This window comes from Schistocerca serialis, chromosome 11 (assembly GCF_023864345.2).
Source record: "Schistocerca serialis cubense isolate TAMUIC-IGC-003099 chromosome 11, iqSchSeri2.2, whole genome shotgun sequence".
Taxonomy (NCBI): domain Eukaryota; kingdom Metazoa; phylum Arthropoda; class Insecta; order Orthoptera; family Acrididae; genus Schistocerca; species Schistocerca serialis.
The window spans coordinates 27102425-27126822 of NC_064648.1; the positions used below are offsets into that span (position 1 = coordinate 27102425).

The 24398-nt window shown below is 36.4% G+C and overlaps 1 non-coding gene across 1 annotated transcript; it reads left to right on the top strand.

The window, feature by feature from the left end:
- The first annotated feature begins 917 nt into the window (after positions 1–917).
- Positions 918–992, top strand: Trnas-cga (transfer RNA serine (anticodon CGA)). Its single transcript has one exon. It is a non-coding gene; the product is annotated as a tRNA-Ser (tRNA).
- Positions 993–24398: the final 23406 nt, after the last annotated feature.

The window sequence follows — 24398 nt, forward strand, 5'->3', positions numbered from 1 at the left end:
ATTTGAATTAGAAGAAAACACTTTGACAAATTTATTTGACAGTAATAATGCAGTAGTAGCTGTTGATAGTGATGAGAACAGATCTGATGAGTATGGTTTAGTGAGAATGTTGAGTGACTGTGAAATGAGTGAAAATGCTGATACTGGTGCTGTATGTGTGGAAGCTGACGTTCATGTGCTAAGCAATGGAAGTGAAAATAACAATGCAATTCCAGGTGAAATTACAGTAGATAATAAACAGGAAAATGAGGATGTGGTAGAACAGAGTAGTCACAGTGTTGAGGTTGTTGAAGAAGAGTGTGAAAAGAGAAATGACTCTGCTGTTGAAAATACTATTAAATGTGATGATAATGTTTCTAATGATGATGATGATGATAATGAAGTTGTTGATTATATGTTACTTAATGAATTAGATGAGGTGATATATGTAGAAGATAAAGTTGATGATTTGATGCTGAATGATTCTGGAATTTCTGGTGAGGGTTCGAGTAACGAGTTAGAAAGCAGTACCACAGTGCCTGATAGATTAATGTTACCACTTGATGTTAGTGATGTCGTGTCTGAATGTGTTTGTGAAAGTGGAAAAGAAGATCTAATTAGTGATAGAGTACTAAGTATAGTCAATGACTGTAGTAGTAAGTGTCAGTATGGTGATCAAAAGTGTAAGGTCTCAAGTGAAATTTGTCAGTGTGTGCACTCAGATGATAAAATTGTCATGAGAAATGTGGAACAGTCTCCTGGTGGATGTTTCTCATTCTGGAAACATCCCCCAGGCTGTAGCTAAGCCATGTCTCCGCAATATCCTTTCTCTCAGAAGTGCTAGTTCTGCAAGGTTCGCAGGAGAGCTTCTGTAAAGTTTGGAAGGTAAGAGACAAGGTACTGGCAGAAGTAAAGCTGTGAGTACTGGGCGTGAGTCGTGCTTCGGTAGCTCAGTTGGTAGAGCACTTGCCCACGAAAGGCAAAGGTCCCGAGTTCGAGTCTCGGCTGGGCACACAGTTTTAATCTGCCAGGAAGTTTCAGTCTCCTGGTGCTAGTATGATTAGTAAATCTGTAGAATCTGTAATAAATGGTATTGATTGTGATAAAGGAGTGAATATTCGGGACATAGAAGAGGATTTGTTATTTGGAAATGAGGTCAGTAAAATTGGTGAAGAATTTGGAAGTCCATATATTGTAGTACAGATTAATGATTGGATAGGAAACTGTCTTCTGGATACAGGCAGCCCAATTACAGGAATATCGAGAAAGCTAAGAGACAGGATGAAAAATAATAAAAATTTCACAGAATTTCCAGTAACAGGAGTAAGGATAAAAGGGGCAACAGGAAAAAGCAGTAAGTTGATAACCACACAAGTCTTACTTTAATTTAATCATGTACAATTTATACAAGGATGCTTAGTAATTGATGATTTAAATGAAAATTTGATACTAGGTATGAACTGGATTGTTAAGGATAAAGTAAATTTTCAGAATGAGATTTTCACTCTGCAGCGGAGTGTGCACTGATATGAAACTTCCTGGCAGATTAAAACTGTGTGCCCGACCGAGACATACAGTCGGTCGGGCACACAGTTTTAATCTGCCAGGAAGTTTCAAAGTAAATTTTATCTGGTGTGACATGAATATAACATTTGTTGAAGGAAAAAGTGGAATTCATGGGGAAGCGAGTATTGTAATGGAAGGTCATGGTCTAAGTGGTCAGATTAGTGTGATGCATGAGTCCAATGATGATGTTTATTGTGAGGAAGGGGAATAATTTGGTATTGATGAGGGTAGTGCTAATTATTATAGTAAACTGGTGGGTAGCTAGAAAGGTATTTGAAACTGAAAGCCTTAATGCAGAAAACAGAAGAGGGCTTGAAAATTTTTTGTGGAATTATAATGACATATTTCATATAAAACCAAAGAGAGTAAAAGGGTATCAATGTAGACTAAAATTAAAAGCTCATGACCCGTTTTTCATAAAACTGTATGCTATCCCTATCCGTAAGAGAAAGGAGGCAGAAAGAGAACTTCAGAAAACAAAAAGGTGGAAAAAAATAAAAGTAGTAGTAGTTCTTACAATAACCCATTAACACTATTTTCGAAACGAGGTGGGGGTATTCGTTTAGTGCTCGATTCTAGGCACCTGAATAAATATTTGGAGAGAGAAACTGACCACCCTGAAAGTATATATGAACTACTAAATAAGTCTGAAAATGTAAAATATATGACTAGCCTTGACTTGACTTCTGGATTTCATCAGATTGAATTAGAAAGAGATTCTAGAAAATACACTGCATTTTTTTTAATGGGAAATGTTTTCAATATTGTGTTGTACCATTTGGTTTAAATGTATCTGTAGCAGAGTTTGTTAGGGGATTGGACTTCGTTTTGGCTAGAGAATTTTAGAAAAGTTAATTATTTATGTGGATGACATTTGGTATCAAGCAAGACCTGGGAGGAACATATTCAAATTTTAAAGGAAATTGGAGAGAAAATGAGACAGGTGGGGGGGGGTATGACTTTAAAATTAGGAAAATGTAAGTTTGCAATAAAAGAATTAAAGTTTCTTGTCCACTGCATAAATGAAAAAGGGATATTGCCTGATTGAGAAAAGATTGAGGCCATCACAAAGTTCCCAAAACCTAGTAATAAAAAAGATTTAAAATCTTATTTTGGATTAGTTAACGTCTATCAAAAATATGTGAAAACACAAGACACTTAATGCATCATGCTTGAACAACTTGTTAAGAAAAAATGCAGTGTGCAATTGGTCTGATGAATGTCAGATAGCTTGTGACAGAATTAAGCAAGAATTGGCAGAAAGTGAAATCCTCCATAGTCCTGATTCATCTTTACCATTTTATTTGATTACAGACAGTCATGATTATGTACTGGGGGTACATTTATTCCAAGAGAAAGAAATTAATGGGAAAATTGAACATCATTCTATAGCATTTGCAAGCAGAACCTTACAAAAACATAATAGAAATTACATTTTAACTTAAAAGGAACTTTTGGCAATTGTATGGGGATTGAAAAAATTTAAAAATGATTGGTTTGGGCATGAAGTCAAAGTTTATACAGAACAAAAACCATTAACTTACAAGAGTGTAAACTGTATCATGGGAGAATTACCAGGTGGTCAATGTTCTTACAGCAGTTTAAATACACAGTTCATTTTATAAAGGGTAAGGAAAATGTCATTGCTGATGCTCTGTCAAGAATGCCAGTGGGGAATGGAAATGATAATGGAAATAATAGTCAGGAGGGAAAGTTTAAAAGAATGTATTTTAAAGATGTCAAAGAGAAAGTGAAATTAGAAAAATCTGTAATCAATCGAGAAGATTTGAAAATGGTGATGATCATTGGAAGCTTGTTAAAAGTTATTTATGGAATTAAGGTCGTGAGAAAGTACAAATGTATTATCAGGTTTTCAAAGGTATTCTATTTTATAGACACAGCACAGATAGTGATGCTTGGAAAGTTTGCTGGCCATATTCTCACATAAATACTTTGATAAAGTACACACATGAAAGCTTCGGACACAGTGGTACATTGAAATGTATTAAAAAACTACAAGAGTGTATATATTTGCATAATATGTCATAATAATTCCAATCCCAAAGAAAGGAGGTGTTGACAGATGCAAAAATTACTGAACTATGAGTTTAATAAGTCACAGCTGCAAAATACTAACTCGAATTCTTTACAGACGTATGGAAAAATTGGTAGAAGCCGACCTCAGGGAAGATCAGTTTCGATTCCGTAGAAATGTTGGAACTCGTGAGGCAATATGACCTTACAACTTATCTTAGAAGAAAGATTAGGGAAAGGCAAACCTATGTTTCTTGCATTTGTAGACGTAGAGAAAGCTTTTGACAATGCTGACTGGAATACTCTCTTTCAAATTCTAAAGGTGGCAGGTGTAAAATACAGGGAGCCAAAGGCTATTTACAATTTGTACAGAAACCAGATGGCAGTTATGAGAGTCGAGGGGCATGAAAGGGAAACAGTGGTTGGGAAGGGAGTGAGACTGGATTGTAGCCTCTCCCAGATGTTATTCAATCTGTTTATTGAGCAAGCAGTAAAGGAAACAAAAGAAAAATTCGGAGTAGGCATTAAAATCCGTAGAGAAGAAATAACAACTTTGAGGTTTGCTGATGACATTGTAATTCTGTCAGAGACAGCAAAGGACTTGGAACAGCAGTTGAATGGAATGGACAGAGTCTTGAAAGGAGGATATAAGATGAACATCAACAGAAGCAAAACAAAGATAATGGAATGAAATCGAATTAAGTCAGGTGATGCTTAGGGAGTAGTAAAGGAGATTTGCTATATGGGGAACAAAATAACTGATGATGATTGAAGTAGAGAGGATATAAAATGTAGAGTAGTAATGGCAAGGAAAGTGTTTCTGAAGAAGAGAAATTTGTTAACAACGAGTATAGTTTTAAGTGTCAGGAAGTCGTTTCTGAAGGTATTTGTATGGAGTGTAGCCATGTATGGAAGTGAAACACGGATGATAAATAGTTTGGACAAGAAGAGAATAGAAGTTTTTGAAATGTGGTGCTACAGAAGAATGCTGAAGATTAGATGGGTAAATCACATAACTAATGAGGAGGAATTGAATAGAATTGGGGAGAAGAGGAATTTGTGGCACAACTTGACAAGAAGAAGGGACGGGTTGGTAGGACATGTTCTGAGGCATCAGGGGATCACAAATTTAGCATTGGAGGGCATCGTGGAGGATAAAAATTGAGAGGGAGACCAAGTGATGAATACACTAAGCAGATTCTGAAGGATGTAGGTTGCAGTAAGTACTGGAAGATGAAGAAGCTTGCGCAGGATAGATAGCATGGAGAGCTGTATCAAACCAGTCTCAGGACTGAAGACCACAACAACAACCACAACAATGTCCAGATGAGTTAGGACCTTACTTGCCTGCTGTGATAATTGTCAAAGAACAAAAGTTAGTAACAAAACCAGCAAGAGATTTCTACAAAATGTGGTACAACATAAACAGTTGGATTTGGTAGGGATAGATTTGTATGGTTAACTTCCAAGAGCTAAAGGGGGATTTCAGTATATTTTTGTCATTGTGGATTAGTTTTCCAAATATGTGAAATTTTATCCTTTAAAGAAAGCAAGTAGTAAGAAAATTGCTTCTACATTTATGAAGGACTACTTTATTAAAGTGGGTACACCTAAGACCATTTTATCTTGCAATGGGAGCCAATTTACATCTAAATTTTGGAAGGAATGTGTAAAAGAACATCACATCAGACATATCTTAATATCACCCTATTCACCTAAATGCAACCCAACTGAACAGTACATGAGGGAAATTGGTAGATTGTGTAGAACTTACTGTCGAAAAGATCACACAAATTGTTTATGTTATGTTAAAGAATTTGAAGACATTATGAATAGCCTACAACGTACTACCACAGGATACTCTCGTTATGAGATCATGTTTGACCGAAAATCACCGTACTCAATCAAAGAACTTATTCTTTTACAAGGTGGAAACTTTATAGCAGCAGCTGAAAGAGAGGAGATAGTTAAAAGAACTATGAAAGATTTTTATGAAAAAAGAAAGAAATGGCATGACAAACAGATAAAAAACACAGAATTCAAACTGGGTATCTAGTTTTGACAAAAAGTTACACCAAATCTAAAGCACTAAATAGAGAAATAAAGAAATTTTTTAATATTTACATATGACCATTTGAAACTGTTGAAAACCCACACCCAAATGCTTACAGACTTCTATATATCCTAAGTCCAAAAGATTATTTGGTCTCAGGAATGTTATGCAGCTGAAATTATACAAACAGCCTTCGTCACTCATATAACATCATTAGAATTGTCTTTCCTCAGGAGGTTGCAAGGTCTTTCTGCAATTTGGGTGTGGCGAACCCAAGGCTCTGAGCTGGTGTGACTCCTCAGTTTTCAAGTCACTTTCTCTCTTACTTATCTGTACAAACTCATCCCCTGCCACTTTCTGATTTCGACAAATAGTTGGAGACTTGATGTCAAAAGGAACTGGTGCACGTATTTTATATTGGGCAAGCTGCCTTTTTCTGGTTATCTGGATATGAGTACAAACTTTGGGCAGGTTTAATAATGTGTGGTTTAATAATACAACCAGAGTATGTATTTTGAGGAGAGTAAGTGTAATATTTACTTATGTCTGTACAGTTATTCTCACTAAGCTGATAAAGTTATAATCTCATTGTGCTGATGACTTTATGAAGAGTTGAGAAAATGTTTAAAGTTGATGTGAAGTTTACTCAAGATATCTGTGCTGCTATAGCAACAATTTATTACTTTATAACTGAGATGTTATTACAGTTAGGTTAGACTGTTTATACTGTATATACGTGTTCTCATTTGATTTCACGTGTTACTACACTTATTATGTGAAAGTCACTGGATAGATGTTGATTTACTATCAAGTATGAAAATACTTTGTCCAGATCTTGTCCTTAACATGTATTAGATCTACTGTATAATTGGAAAAGGAACAATTATCAGAAAAAAAATTATTATGTTCAAATTACTAGAATGGCTCCGTTTGTGGAGCATAAAGAAAATGGAATTTTATGTTGGAGATAGTTACTGGGACAGCAAGACTTGCACAGTTTTATTTTCATGTAATTCTCTACCACTTCAATGACTAAAGATGACAACCAATGGTTTCATTATTCTTTTACCATCCTAGTACAATAAAATATGGATGATGTTTGCTACATGTCTGGTATCTGTACAAGTCATGCTTTCCCCTTAGTATAGATACAAGGTGTTCTTTGTCACAATGTCTACACAAATCTGAACTGTTCAGTACTGCTGAATGTTACAGCAAGTCAATGCATTTCAATATATAGAAATGTTAGCTTACAATCTGATTCTTAATGAAAACTGATTAAATTTCTCCAATATCTGATTGAAAATATTCTGATGACCACTAATGATTCATGCGTAATGAGTAGCAAAGGAAAAACTAAAGATTGAGGATTCGTATTCATGGTATAGTTATAGGTCTTGCAGACATCTACTTTCAATTGAAGACTAGTTGATTCATTGATGTGTAACTGATGAGGGAATACATATTTATCATACCTTTAGAATGGCTAAACTAACCATTTTACTCCTAGTATTAACCCATTCATATTTAACCACTAGTATTTTATCTTTGCCTTAACCTATGTTGGATGTTGCCTTATCTGTGCCCAGTTTTAATTACTCTCTAATCTGATGTAGCAACATCATGTCTAATGTGATGATGACCAACAAGAAATCTGTCAACCGGTTGTTGAGCAGTATGTGTTCTGGAAGTAACCTGCTGGTACTTCATTTGCCAAAGTAAATCTGATTCTACACACATGTGGCCATGGTGGCTCTCAGTCTCTGCAAGAAGATGCTGAAAAATTTGGGATGACGACTTTCAAGCTACGAGAACAAGGTGCCTTTGACAGTTGTAGTGGGCAGATCCCATTATCCATCCTTGAGGTTTCCTGACCTGAAATGTTCATGTTGGCTCAGTTGCTCTAAAGTTGGAGTTTGACTTGTAAAGAGATGAGGACGTTTGGTCCTACAAGTGATACAGTCGTTATGTCTATGTGCATTTCAACAGTTGAAAACTGACATAATTTTTCCATGAAAATAGATGTCTGAAAGGCTAACAATTACTGGTTCTTGTACATTGCTTGACTTATATATGCCATGACATTTGAAAAATGAACTTCTATATCACTTGGCTGAGATTTCAGTAATGTAACAAAAAAAATTCTATTTTCATTGTCACACTTGACTCTGTGATCTTTAGCAAATATATTGATGCATATGAAAGTGCTTCACATAATTTGAGCATTGTAACACTTGGCTGATCCACCCAATGAGTCAGTTGACTTCGTTTATTTTTTTGATATGGGATATGCTACAATTATATGCATTTGGCAACCTCATTTCTATTTTTTCATGTTTATGTAATAATTTATCTTTGAGCAGCAATAGATATCAGAGGAACACAGTAATTCTGTACCTTGCTTTAGTAATTTTCATGTATATGTCTCAGGTTTCATTATTATATGTTTATTTAATTGATTATGTTTGATCAAACACAGATACTAGAGGGACCGCTTGTAAGTAAGCTGGTAGGATCTAGCAATTGTTACTTGTTCAACCAATACAGCAATGTATTTGTCATTTACTCTGTCCAGCAGAATGCTTCTTGTTTGCCCTTCATTGATCAATCAATAGGGAGTTTTGGGGTTAATTTTTGGGGACTGGGAAGGTGAAGCTGTGACAAGTCCATTCTGCAGGAAATGCTGAACACTCTTCTCCCTCCGCTGCCACAGTGAAGTACTGGAACAGTGGTGGTCCTGGGTAAGGGGGTTGTGGGATTTCCTGTCTTTGGCATCTGTCGTCTTTTCTTCTTTGACTCAAACACTCTGAACCTTCTATTTCATTTATTACTTCTCATTAGAGTAGCAAGCTGTCCTTGTCTCTGTCTAAATGTATATGTCTTTATTGCTGAGACTTGTCTCATTTACCCTGTCAGCCTATTAAATGACTAAAGCCTGTCTTATATATATAATGCTCAACCATATAACTGTCATGATGTATCCATCACTTATGTACCAATTTAACAATATATTATGTTCATACCAAATTACCAATGTATAAAACCTATTCATATTATTGTCATGATTTACTAATCATTTATGAATCATTTATTGTGTATCCACACCCAAGTTGTGAACATGCACCTGTATATAAGGCCCAACCACATAATTGTTGGTGCTGTTTCAATTACTTATAAAACACAACCAATATGATGTATTAGTCACTTACATTGTCACTCAGAGTTATATGTAACTGCACTCTTATATAATTCTGTTGATTAGTGTTTGAATGATTGTAAAGGTGGGAAAGTGGAATTGGAAGTGTCTCGACACATGAAAAAATGGAAAGATTGGACACTGGTCAAACATTTCCTGCTACATATGTATATTGAATTATGTTAACTGCTGAGGAACTATACTCCAAGAGTTTACTTGTACTATATTATAATAATATATTTTTTATTCAATACTATCTGTAAATGTCAATATAAATTGCAGAGACCTGTGCTGTAGCACTTTAAAAATTTTTTGTGCTAGCATGATTTTAGTGACATGTTATCAAAGAACAAGTTAAAACTACAATATGAGATTTAAGACAAGAAATGTTTAAGCATGAACAGTTGAAATTTTGTTGAATTGAACTATTCTATTCAAAACAATAAATTACACAATATATATGATGGTCATAAGGAGTGGAGTATGAGCCACATTTCAGGTTTTTGCAATGAAGATCTTCCAATGAGCAGAGATCTACAGTGTACTTCAGTTCAGTGCTTTTCATTGCACATAGAGGAGACTGAACAGTTTGTTATATTATGTCAGACACTTAGTGTACTTGCAAAGATAGGAGGTGGTTAGATACAAACTAATATGAATTTTGAGTATTGTAGTACCCAATACTAATGCTCGTTCCACAATGCATTATCAATATTGTGAAAGAGTTATACATACCAGTGTCTCCATTGCACTCAGCTGAATTGGTCTTGTTTCTGCATATTTATGTCTGTCATTAGGTCCTCTAGGTTCTCCTATCCTCCAATAGATAATTTTCTGATTGAGATAGATCCTCATTTTCATGTTGTAATACATGCTGCAGACAAATTCTTTGAATTAACTTGTTCTTTCTTTGTGCTATTATTTAATATAGTTGAATCTGATACAAAATAATCTATGATAATGTTACATATTTGGTTGTACCAATTTTTTGCAAATTGTTTGTTCATCCAATTGATTGTAAAATGAGGACTGTTACATAGATTTGTCAGAAAAGGTATCGTTCAAGTTTCAGTTGCACAAATCCTTTTGGGGGTTGTTGAAACATATCAGTCTAATCAAAACTAATAAAAACGTGTAAATTTTAACCATAAACAGTAGTTTCTGAGAGAGAGGTTTATGGAAATATGTACTTGCGAAAAAGTTACAAAGAAAATAATTACGGTATCTTAATTACACTAATGTGTACAAGTTTGTCAATTGGTAGGAACATTTTGTACAATATGAATATTCTGTGATTAATAAATATCACAAGTGTATTGTTAACATTTGATACCTAAGTGTTTAAACTTGCTTCGACTTACATAGAGATTAGACTTCATTCATGTGTTTAATATATAATAATCTAGGTAATCATTAAAATATGTCATTTGTTTTAGGAGGAGAGTTTTATTTGTTAATTAATGGAATAATAATTTTAAACAATGCTGAGGATTGTTCGGGATTGTTAAGAAAGTATAAATACTTACAGCCATTTAGGCAAAAGGTCTCAGACTGGTTTTCGTTTTTGAGCAGTGAGAATGTAGCTGCTCCTTTTGTATTGTAAGTATTTTTTGCCTTTGTAATAATACTTTAATTTTGTTTTGAAAGTGTAATAAAAGACTATGAAACTTAATGCAAGCTTAAACTAAATCAACCCTCCAGTAGTTGCTTTACAGTGACCATAAATGATCTCAGGACCACAACTACAGCAGATAAAGAGTAACTATGATCAACCCCATTATTACAAGTAGTTAGAGAAATGTTACAAAGCATGTTGATTAAGTACTAGGCATAATATTGCAAAGCAACATGAAATAGAAGTACACTAATAAAGAAGAGGAATGTCTGATTTGGGTTCATTGGGAGAATTTTAGGAATTGGTACTTCATTTATAAAGGAGATGGCGTATAGAGTATTCTTGACTGCTGTTAGCATTTGGGATCCTGACCAGCACAGGTTAAAGGAAGACTATGGAGCAATTTAAAAGCATAGTGATGGATTTGTTACATATCAACATGCAAGAGTGACACAGATGCTTCAGTATGCTGACAGCGGAATAATTCTGCTACAGCCAACGTAGACCTGTGTGTCACATAATCAGTGTGAAGAAAAGATAAGGGAAAGTAGGGCTTGTACAGAGGCATACAGACACTCTTCTCTTTCTCACTCCATTTGCCACTGGAACAAGAAAGGCAATGATTACTAGGGATTTAGTGTATTTCTAGCATGCATCATGCAGTTGCTTATGGAGTGTGTATGAGGAAGTACCTGAGTGATCCAATCCATGTATTTGAACGCTATGGCAGATGCATTTTGAACTGTGACAAATGCTTGTGTAAAATATGTCCATTGTTAGTTGTTAATTATCCTTCACATTTAATGAACAATCAAGACATGATGGAGTCAGAAAGGTGAAATCAACATAGAAAGTTAAGTATTAATGATATGGAAAATTTGTCTCTTTCAATCACTTCACAAATTTATTTACTTGCTTTAATTCTCATATAAGTAATTTCCAGAAAACTGAAAAAGATGATTGCTTTCTGAGACCAGAAAATCACAGATATTGTGATATTTAGCACTAACAGAACTTTCCACACGGGTTCACATTTTGCGCTGTACCCAGGAAAATTTTGCGCCACAAAATATGCGTTCTGTCTCTTCACTTGCTATTTCAGAATGCATTCTGACCACCTCATCAGTGAAATCTGCAAAACTACTGACTCCAGTGATTCAGACATAGTGAAGCTGCAACTCTTTCCTCCATTCAAGCTCCTTTGAGATCTTCTTTGTCTCGGTCATTTCTGGTAGAGATTGATGCAATTTGACACCTTCTTGCTGTGTGTTATAGGTGATATGTTGTAGGGACTCCAACTAACTAGGACATCAGACCAACCTGGCAGGAACAAAGTGCTTTGTGTTTATTTATGAAGTGCAGATTATTTTGAGTCTTGTCGAAAAGCAAGTCAAAGCCTTGTTGCAATAGAGAATTAATAAAGTCTACTAACCTGCTTTAGTTCCACCATCATTTAGCTGTCCTGATTTTCTTGCTCAAAAGGACGTTGGGTAGGTGTATTCCCAAGACTTCCATCATTTGCAGGAATGAATTCAAGATTGCTGAAAACATTTCTGTTGGACAGGAAAATGACAAACACTGAACACATATATGGCAATTTCACCAGTCATAAATTTTCGTATAGGCTCCACCAAAGAATGCTGAAATTTTAGTCGGTCCTAGTGTTGTGTTGTGTGCTTGGAGTTATTTCCAGATCTCTTCACGATAGTAGGTCCTTGGCCGTCCCATAAACATTTGATCCAGTGGCTGGATCATATTGGCAGTGAGAAAGGAGGCTAAGTAAATGAATGTGATCAATCCTAGCCAGTTCAGCTACCTGAGTGTTTTAGGTGTGACTGTAATGGCCATCTAGGGTAAGAAGTGCAGGAGACTCCATACTCGGATAGGTTTTGAAAATGAAATGTTCAAACCACTGCTTCAACAGGTTGCTCTGTACCCAACAAGAGGGATGGCACACAGAAATAGACCCACGTAGTGCTCCTTTCACTTACTGCTTTTTCATATTGTTCTTCAGGATGCTACACGATGGGAGGAATGAAGGTACCATCAGCACTCAAGCACAGAATGACTGTAATGAATGAGCCTCCTTGTGTCACTGTGAGAGCTCCTATCTGGCTTTCCCATGCAACTTATGAGACAGAGATTTTGCTTTGAATGACCAATAAACTGATTCCACATACACCGAAGAATTTTCACACTATTTTTCAGTTGAATCTAGAGACTCTGGCCTGTGATGTGTCAATTGGATTCTTCTACAATAAAATATTTTTGTGTCTCCTAAAATATAGTCTGTCAGACCTTTCGTGCAATCCCAGTCCTACCAAAAGGATTGTTGATACTGTTCCTAATAGACAGTTGATAAGCCACCTAGCTAATCTCTCTTCTTGTTCACTCGCATAAAAGAGACTCCATCCTTAGGCAGTAGGCAATTAGCACCCCTTGAAGATTCTCTGGTAACACAATTCTCCATGCTAATTTTGTTGTAACTCCATCTTTCTCATCGGAAGTTTCAGACTTAGCCAGCCAAAACAGTGTCATCCAAGGGATATGAAACTTTGGGAGCTTTCAAATATCTCATTTGCTTTTCCGTACTAATGTAACAGCTTTTGCCATTTGCTCCAAATCCAGTTTCTTAACAACGTTGTTTGTCTTGTGACACACTTTTCTTGTGAATGGGTATTACTGAGCTATCAGAAAACATGAGGACTTTATTAGCAGACTATATTTTGCAGTAATTGTTTAAAATATATGAAACAGTTTGAACACCAGAATCACAATTTAAACAGCCATGTAAACACATTGAGGGGTTAAGGAATACTAGTAAGCCAGAGTGGTCCATAACCCGCTCTCAAATATAACCTGACTTTTCCCATTAAATGGATGAGTAACTTCTAGGGCCTTCATGTGGAGTCACAGAAAAGATGTACTTTATTAAATTTTCTATCTGACACCATCCTGCACCTGGAAGAGCTTCTACCTATACCTTGTGTGGAGTCCTTAAGGGTGCTACTGCAGGTGCAGTTTTCTGTGGCCTGATGAATCTTCCAAATACCCCAACCAAGTTTACAAATGTAAATGGATTTATAGTAGAAGATGGCTATATAGAATCTATGAAGAAAGCTCTAGAAGAAGCAGTAATAGAAAACAGTGGTAATGGAGCCTTGACTGCAGAATTCTATGGTACCTGGAATAAACAGGGACACACATCTCTTCATCCTGTAGTATCTGCCACCGGCATGTAAACAAGGGAAAGCTTTACATATAGGAGTGATGTCTAAAAATTGTAGATGCCGACAAAAAATAGATGTACACATTAAATAAATGCATGGATAAATGTAGTGACATTTACGGAGGAATGGAATTGGCTGATGTTGCTAGTCTATTTCAATGTTCTGTTGCATGTGATGAAGTGTGATATATGAATTATGTTGGTGGCAGTGATGCTAAGAGTTTCAGACATATTCAAGGATTAAATTCCTATTTGATGATGCTGTAGTGCAGGAATTTGAGTGTATTGGACACATACAGAAGGAAATGGGATCAAGACTTTGATGACTGAAAGCTTCATACAAAAAACAAAAACTTGGTGAAGATAAAGGATTGGATGGAAAGGGAAGGTTAACTGATACTGTAATTGACAAAATACAAAACTATTTGCGAATGGCTATTAGGCAAAACACATGCAGTGTTGATGAAATGAAGAAGGCTGCTTGGACTCTTTCCTTTCATACTTTTTAAAGCAATGAGAGTCCCTGTCAATACTTGTATCCCAAAGGAGAAAGCAGCTGGTGCAAGTACAACAGTGGATTGTCGGTGAAGAGTACACCTATAAACATAGACTGCCTGATGCGGTAATGGAGGTGATAAAGCCTATTTTCAGAGACTTAGGAGCACCTGAACTGTTGAAAAAGTGTGTTCATGGAAAAATCTCAATGAAAGTGTAAATAGTGTTATATGGTCAAGAATCCCCAGGACTGTGTTTGTAGGAATAGTAACACTTCATTTTGGCTTGTATGATGCTGTTGCTACTTTCAATGATGGCAATGTTGCAAGGTGCAAAGTATTTCCAGATAAGGGAATGATGATAAATTTCAACAGGGTATGTATGATGCTCGCTTTAGACAGGGAACATCTTTGGGCTGCTGAAAGGGTTTGTGTATAGTGTAGGAATACAAGCCAGAGTAAACAGGAAGAGGGCAAAGAGAAAACTGCTGGAGAAGTTTGCAAAAGATGAAGATAATCCAGACTGCGGACCTGGAATGCACTAAAAACTTCGTCGCTCAATTCATAAAAGTTTTATTTTTTCATATAAATTACGTGTTTTCTCAGGATCCATGAAACAATTTTACTTCAAATTTTCAGGATATGCTGCATGGTCCATTATGTGTAAACTAACACAGCCTTTTTCCAAAACCCTGTACATTGTTAAATTTATAAACAAAAAATGGCACAGACAGTAGTGGTTTTTGTTATCATACAATAGAAAAACATTAATCTCCAACAACTGAATTGAGATTTTTAAAAGTCCCCTTCTCCTTTTAGTACCACTGGGGTCAATATGTCCCCATAAGCACATTTCAAACACAAATCTCCCTTGTTTTCAAAACTATTATTTTCAAAATTTATGACTTTGTTTCTCTAAGTTGCTTGTATGCAATTACATATTGTTCAGTTTTACGTTTACAACATATTAAAATTTATTCATGGGCTCTGCACAGAGTACTACTGTGGTCAGTATGACCCCAGTCTAAATTTTTGTTTTGATTCTCGAATGTAACATTACTAAAACAGAATGACGAATATTATGTTGAATACATGTTATACAAAACACCTGCAACAATGAAACTAATATCTCCCACTTATTATTTATACCCATTGTTTCAGTTTCTCGACTCGGATGTTGTGTATTGCCTCAATGTGTGCAAGAACTACATAATGACTAGAAAACATTTGAACAGTGCTGAGATACAAGTAATTTTAAATGAAGAAGAGGAAGTAGGAGATACACCGTCTGATGATGATGATGAAGAGATTAATGCTATCGTTTTGGGAGGTAATGAATCAACTGAAGATTCTGATGAAGATAGAGATTTGGAAACTCTGCTTCCTGAAGTTGCGACATCTAAAACCAGAATGTTTGCAAGTAAGTATAGATAATCTACCATATGTTTGCAAAAACTTCAATGATAGCACTAATAATAATAATAATAATAATAAAAACTAAAAATATTAGGTAAAATCTCACAACAAGAAGCGATAGAGCAATTAGATGAAAAGAAGCAGAAATTACAAGCATTGGCCAAACGACATAGAAGATACAAAAAAAGTGAAAATAGAAGGAAACAAAACCAAACATTCAACACAAACCAAAAGAAATTTTACCAGACAATAGATAACACACACATTAAAATAGACAATCCCCCAAACATAACAGACATGGAACACTTCTGGAGCAACATATGGTCAAAGCCGGTACAACATAACAGGCATGCATGGTGGATACAAGCAGAAACAGACACATACAAGATGATACCACAAATGTCTGAAGTGATAATTGTGCAACATGAAGTCACCCAAGCAGTTAATTCTACTCACAATTGGAAAGCCCCTGGAAATGATAAAATAACAAATTTCTGGCTAAAGAAGTTCACCTCAACACATTCACATCTAACTAAATTATTTAACAGTTACATTGCAGACCCATACACATTCCCTGATACATTTACACATGGAATAACATATCTGAAACCTAAAGATCAAGCAGACACAGCAAACCCAGCTAAATATCGTCCCATAACATGCCTACCAACAATATACAAATTATCAACTTCAGTCATTACACAGAAATTAATGACACATACCACACAGAACAAAATTATAAATGAAGAACAGAAAGGCTGCTGCAAAGGAGCTCCAGGATGGAAAGAGCAACTGATACTAGATGCAGAGGTGACATATCAAGCTAAAACTAAACAAAGGTCGCTACACTACGTATACATTGATTACCAAAAAGCTTTTGATAGTGTACCACACTCATGGTTACTACAAATATTGGAAATATACAAAGTAGATCCTAAATTGATACAGTTCCTAAAGATAGTAATGAAAAATTGGAAAACCACACTTAATATCCAAACAAATTCAAATAATATCACATCACAGCCAGTATACCAAGGAGACTCACTAAGTCCTTTCTGGTTCTGCCTTGCTCTGAACCCACTATCCAACATGCTAAATAATACAGATTATGGATATAATATTACTGCAACATACCAACACAAAATCACACATTTGCTATACATGGATGATCTAAAACTACTGGCAGCAACAAATCAACAGCTCAACCAATTACTCTAAAGATAACAGAAGTATTCAGCAATGATATAAATATGGCTTTCGGAAAAGACAAATGTAAGAAAAATAGCATAGTCAAGGGAAAACAAACTAAACAAGAAGATTACTTATTGGATAACCACAGCGACTGCATAGAAGTGATGGAAAAAACAGATGCCTATAAATATCTAGGATACAGACAAAAAATAGGAATAGATAATACAAATAATAAGAAGAACTAAAAGAAAAATATAGACAAAGACTAACAAAAATACTGAAAACAGAATTGACATCAAAAAACAAGACAAAAGCTATAAGTACTTCTGCTATACCAATATTGACCTATTCATTTGGAGTACTGAAATGGAATAACACAGAACTAGATGCACTCAATACACTTACACGATTACAATGCCACAAATATAGAATACATCACATACATTCAGCAACAGAAAGATTCACATTAAGCAGAAAGGAAGGAAGGAAGGAGGAAGGGGATTTATTGACATAAAGAAAACCTACATTATGGACAGGTAGACAATTTAAGAAAATTCTTTCTAGAACGAGCAGAAACTAGCAAAATACACAAAGCAATCACTCATATAAATACATCGGCTACACCATTGCAATTTCATAACCACTTCTACAACCCTTTAGATCACATCACATAACATCAACAGATATGAAGAAAGTAAATTAGAAAAAGAAAACACTACATGGCAAGCATCCGTATCACCTAACACAGCCACACATCGATCAAGACGCATCCAACACATGGCTAAGAAAAGGCAATATATACAGTGAGATGGAAGGATTCATGTTTGCGATACAGGATCAAACAATAAACACCAGATATTACAGCAAACCTATTATTAAAGATCCCAACACCACAACAGATAAATGCAGACTTTGCAAACAACAAATAGAAACAGTAGATCTCATCACAAGTGGATGTACAATACTAGCAAATACAGAATACATCAGAAGACATGACAATGTAGCAAAAATAATACATCAACAACTTGGCATACAACATAAACTAATAAAACAACACATTCCCACATATGAGTATGCACCACAAAATGTACTGGAGAATGATGAATACAAATTATACTGGAACAGAACCATTATAACAGATAAAACAACACCACATAACAGACCTGGCATCATACTCAACACAACTAATCGAAATATCCATACCCAATACAACAAATATACAGAATAAAACAGGAGAAAAAATTGAAAAATACATCCAACCGGCTGAGGAAGACAAGGACATGTGGCATCAGGAAAAAATTGACATTATACCAATTATACTATCAATTACAGGAGTCATACCACACACTATTCACCAGTACATCAACACAATACAGCTACATCCAAACGTATATATACAACTACAGAAATCTGTAATTATTGATACATGTTCAATTACCCGAAAGTTCCTAAATGCAATGTAACATATACTGTACAATTAAAAGGCAGTCACACTTGATCAAGGTCTGCATCACTTTCCATTTTTAACCAGACATAACATCTCAGAAAGGAAAGTAATAATAATAATAATAATAATAATATGTAAGTACATATGTAAAATAATAATCCCATTGTTTTTCAGGTCGAGAAGTGGAAATGAAACATGGGGAATCCTGTTAGATTACATGGGAGACAGCCAGTACAAAATGTTTGAAGAGAGCTCCAGGTCCCACAAGGCATACTGTAAGGAATGTAAATACTTTGGAAAATGTTGGGCTTCATAAATAATTCAAATGCTGCCTGCAGATTATTTTGAAGTGGACCAACAAAGAAGCCAACACTATTTTCGTTACCAAATGTACAGATCATGATAGAGAAGACTTTGCACATTCCTGAAAGGGCAGGCCAAGAGAGCATTCAAAGGTCACAATGAGGGCATAGTGAATTCATGGAATGAAGAGCATGGCCGGCCTATTGTCAATAGTTCTATGGCTAGGAACCACTTTACAGAAATATCACACTGTATTCGGTTTGATGATTCTCAGCACTGGCGACAGAATCATACCCCTGATAAATTGGCTCCTATAAGGGATTTATTTGAAGAATGGGTAAGCACATTACAGGGTACATACATGAGAATATTACAGTTGATGAACAACTGGTAACTTTTAGGGGTAGGTGTCCATTTCACCAGTACATTCCCTCAAAACCTCGAAAGTATGGTATAAATATTAGGGCTGTATGTGACAGCACTAATAACTCTGTCACACACCTGCAGATGTACAAGATTAGTGTCAAGAATTGACAGATCATTTAGCCAGGAGTGGTAAGAATATCACAATAGATAATTTCTTTACAAGTTTGGAGTTGGCAAAGGAACTAGAACGAAAACAAATGACTCTGCTAGGAGCACTAAGAAAAAGTTCTCGTGAGCTATCTGCAGAATTTATCAAAGCAAGGGGAAGAGCTGCAGCTTCATGTCTCTTTGGATACCGGGAATCAGCTACAATAGTCTCCTATTGCCCAAGAAATGGTAAGATAATGAAATTTCAGAGAGGAAATAGGTGACAGTGAAGCAGCAAAACCTGTTATAAGCCTAGACTGTAATGCAACTAAATCAAGTGTAGACACAATGGACAAGTTAGTCAGGACCTACACCACAAAACGTATGACAAGAAAATGGCCTATGGTTATTTTTTATAATATTTTGGATATTAGTGCCCTAAATGCTTTCATAATTTGGCTGGACTTAAATTGTGACTGGAATAAAAATAAAAACTGTAAAAGAAGAGAACTTATTCTGGAACTGGGAACACATCTAGTACAGAAAAATAGAAGTCAGCACAGCAAACCTTCTCGTCCTCATCCTCCTCCTTCAGCAGAAGTACATATGGCGGCAAAACATGGATTGCGCTCTCTATGTGAACATTCAGTGGATCGACAACAGTCAGAAACATGTAGAAGATGCTTTTCGTTTGTCTGTAACCAACATTCAGAGATTATTTTGAATGGAGAGTGTTTCTTTATTTTAAAGGTAAGGATCTATAAGACCAAGGACTAGGACAAGATCTGTAAGTGCTTATACACATTATTTACCAGGATTCAGTCAGAAATGTATGCTTTTATGTCAGTTCATTGAAATAAATAAAATACTGCCAATGTATCCTGTGTTAATTACTTTGGGTCATATTGACCTCAGAGGTACTCAGTGTAACAAAAAAATTCTGGTAGTAGGAGGGTTGAGTTGTAGCCAATACTTCAATAAATAACCTGTAAAAATTTCAACTTCCAAGCTCAAATACTTTCTGAGAAAACATTTAATTTATAAGCATTATTCTACCATTGGAAAGATAGGGCTTTTCAGAGCCCCTTAACCTGGTTGTGACATTGATAACTCAGTTGATTCCTGATGTCATTAGTGGTAGCTGCACCAGAGCTTTCAAATATTTAAATGAAGATGTACAGTGATGTATGAGATAAAAAAGTACATAGTTCAGTCATTTAACATTGTGATTAGGAAAAATCATATTTTGGTGCAAAATATGAACTTCAATTCAGCTGGTGTAACACTATGAATATCATATTGCTGCAGTTGGCAGCATTGAAAACCGTGAAAATTAGAGACTTTTACCAATATCTATTAAGGTGAACTGTTGGGTTTAGCAATAAGTCGACATGAGAGACCACTGCCACCTATGTTAGAGGCAACCGTGGGTTGCCTTGATTATTATTTATCCCTTATGTGAGTAAATATACACTTAACAGATGATCAGAGATAGTCAGGAAGCTCACTTTCCGGCCATCTCTCTTCTTCTTCTTCTTCTTCTTTTAGTTAGTGTGTGGGATGGCAGGGGGGAGGAGGGGGGGGGGGAGAGGGAATGTCTCTGGAAGAGGTGCTTACATCATGGTAGACACCTGCCCCCCTCCCCCAGGTATGCCACTGACTGAATCATCTGCTAATTAAAATTCTGCTAATTGTAGATGGGGAAACTATTTACCATATGGGTGCCCAACATTATAGGGATAACATTAAGACTGTGCACTATAGGATTTCTGTTGCTGGTAGTGTATCATGCTGTTAGGCGTGGTACTGCTGCAATGATATACAATTCGAATGCGAGCATCAGTGTTCGTCACAGGTGCTGACAGTAAATGTCAGTCTAGACAAGGTGAAGAGGGTATTACTTGATGTTTTATCAAAACATTTGTGAATTGCTGCAGGAAGAGGCCAACAGGCGAGTGGACCACAACTTGTTGAAAATGTTACTCTCCCTGTGGCTGAGAATGCTGGATGCAGTGTGTGTGATCTTGAAGCTGTGTACAAGCTATTGAAGATGAGTAGAGTGTGGAAGATAGCCAACATCACACCCAAGATGTTTTGTGCTGCAGTAAAGCAATCTGTAGTGCAGTTACAGGATATTGTGGATACAGATGCTTGTTAGTTTGAGCAAAGTTAGTACCTCCGAATATAAACGTGGTATGCAATTAAAAAAATGTCACCCTCTTGTATGGACAATAAATTTGTTTTTTGCAGTGGTTTAATCATTATTTCTCTTACATATGTGCTTAAAAATGTCTCGACATAATTTTTGTCCTACGATCAACCATTTTTCACGGGAGTCCCCTCAGGTATCTGAAGTTTAATTATAACCACTGTGTACAGTGAGTCCCAGCCTACTTCCATGGTGTAAGCATGAACTTGCTCCTACTTCTGTCAGTGGCTCTTCATGAGAGATAATTTTACTGCATCCTCCTTACTGTGAAATACTCCATCTTGTTACAAATTTTGTTCATAAATCAAACAGTCATAATTTTGGTAAAATTCATTGGTGTCATGTAGAATCAAATGTCTTCAGGAAGTTAAGAAATGCTGCAACCACATTTCCTCAATCAGTGGCTTTATTTTCTGAGACAAAAGCTTAATTTTATTTTTGTATGACTGATGGTTTTGCAGGCCACATCAGTTAGAATCTAGGACATAATTGTGGGAAATCTCCTACAGCACGGAGCATTAGACGACGTCGTGAACAATTCCGAGAAAAATGTTGTTTGTGTAAAGGCAAATCACTGGGCCATCCTTGAGGGTCTGACACAGATGACGAATGCATTCACAATAGTTTCATAAGGAGTCTGCAGAAATCAGTTCACCGTATAGCCCGACAGCTCAGCGTGCCCCCGATGTCCGCTCTACGAGCTCTTCCTGAAGGTGCAAACGACAACGTTTTAATCTCGGCAGGATGGAGGATGACAGTTTCCTTCCATGCTCAGTGTTTAGTGACAGGGCAACATTCCATTTAAATGGAAAGGTGAACCATCAGACTGATACTGTTACATAAGCACATATCTCTATTCGCTTGAGAACTTTCTTTCCCGCAGTTGGAGACTGATTTAAGAATCCCCACTGGTGCTGTGCTGTACAGTGTGGTGGTGGTGATGTGGTGGTGGTGGCTGTTTAAAGGTCACATTGTAGTTTTCAACATATTTGAGAAAAACGTATAGTTTCTAGCAAACACAATTCCCAGTGCACAATTAATATACATTAAATACCCTACAATAATGTACTCCCTTTGAACTACTACCTTTGGCATTTAAGGCATTGGAAAAATTGCAAATTATTAAAAATAACATTGGTAACTATTAAATGAAGTGGTTTGGGAACAAATATTAAGTATGTGTACCAGTGCAGTGAAGTCATTTTCAGGGAAAAACTGTGTTCTGTGGGTGTAACAGGGTGAAGTGCCAGTGGCAGAATGTAGTAGTGAGAGGGGAAGTATGTTTCCATATTGGGGGTGTGCAGTTCCCTCTTCCATAGGCCTGCATGTGGACAAAATCTATATAAATCTCTGCACTGCCAGAGGAAAATTGGTTATCAGTCATCCTGTATGGCAGCTGTGATGTGCTTCCAGGAAATGCAACTTGCCCCATTAAAAGTGTTGCTCTTTTATCTCTACAGACAGAACATATCTCCCCAGAATTTGCTCTCAATTTCTCATTTGCAGTTGTTAAATGAGCTGTCATGTAAAGAAGCTCAACAGCTGGAGCTGTCAACTGTCTACCACAGTGGAGAACCTATACCCAGTGTAACATGCTATCTCTGTGTATTACACAGTGTTAATTTTGTGCCTCCTACCACTGCTTGGAGTAATTTTTGCTGTGTGAGTGGGTTGAATGCATCACACCAGCTTTAACTTTCCCGACAAATGAGGAGGTCCAGAAGCTTAGATTCTCTCTCTCTGCATTAAGTTTTATACGACCTAGGCAACCTCATGTATTTTGACATAATTCAAACAACACATTACAGCAGATTGCTGTTGTCAAGTCATTCTGTGAGTGCCAGCAATTCCTGAATGGAAGAAATTTGTGTGTAAAGGAACTGTAGAGAAAGTGCTGGAAAGGTATATCTGCCTGTAAACTGAAAAGAGCAGCACTTGCCGTAGAGGATGATGAAGAATCAATTTCCTTTGTGGAAGTATAGAACAGTGTGCAGAGATGTATGTAGATCCTGCCCATAATCTTCATTGTTTTGCTATTAACAAACTCAGTCCCATATACCTTGTAGTGTCAATGTACTTTGTGGGAAACAGATAACTCCAGACACCTCTGCACACAGTGTCACTGGTGATTTGTAAGTCGAGCTGTGGAGTGTACGTATAGCTTTCTGAAATGACCTGTAGTTGCTTCATCTGATGTAGTGGGGTACCTAGATTGGGGAATCACCTGCTTGACCTTAAATTTGGAGGCCTGCAAATTGCAAACTGCACACCCACAATCTGGTAGTGTACCTCTTCCCACACTACCACCTTCACACTTCTCCATCTCCACCCTGATACACCCTGGAACACAATACATTTCCCTTGACCCTTTCACTGCTGTCAGCACATATACACATCCTGCTATGCCATTTCCTAGTTTCTGTGGAATCGTGTACTTGCACCACTCGGGTTCTCCTACAGTGCTGTGGATCACTGAAGACGCCCTAAGCTGCTGTCATCTCACTGCTGTGGATGAGTTACTTCTGTATCTTGCGAAATAAAAAAGTTACAAGTATTTATTGTACAACATATGTGTGTCATTGTGTGTGATCATTTGCAAAAAACTTCACTTCAATATATCAGATCATTTGAGATAAGATGACTGTTAGGACCACACAGTTTGCGATGTACAAGGATATGAATGGGCATGTTGTATTTGAAGGTCTTCCAAATATAAAACATAAGATCTAGAGAATCTCAGTATCTTAGCCCATACCCTGTAGTGAATGAAATGTTCATAAGATCAACCATACACAAAATTATGCAGTGGAATTCTACTCCTGTGAACTCTAAAGTTTCATGCAGTGGTTTACTTAATTTGTTGCAGCACAGTATGATGGATAATGAAAAGGAGCGCAGTTCTTTATGGAGTGAAGATATCAGACTGTAAGATGTACAAAAGTCAATTTTTTTCACATAATATTTTTCAAAAGGTTGGATAAGTATTTCGTATCAGCCAGAATGCTGTCTCTCAGCACAGGCACCAGCATTTGGTGAGCAGTGCAGCCAAAACAAAAGTTGTCTCATCGCAGAATACAAATATCTCGTATTATGACGTTCTTAGATAATACAAATCTCCTTCATCATAACCAATATGGATTCCGCAAACAGAGA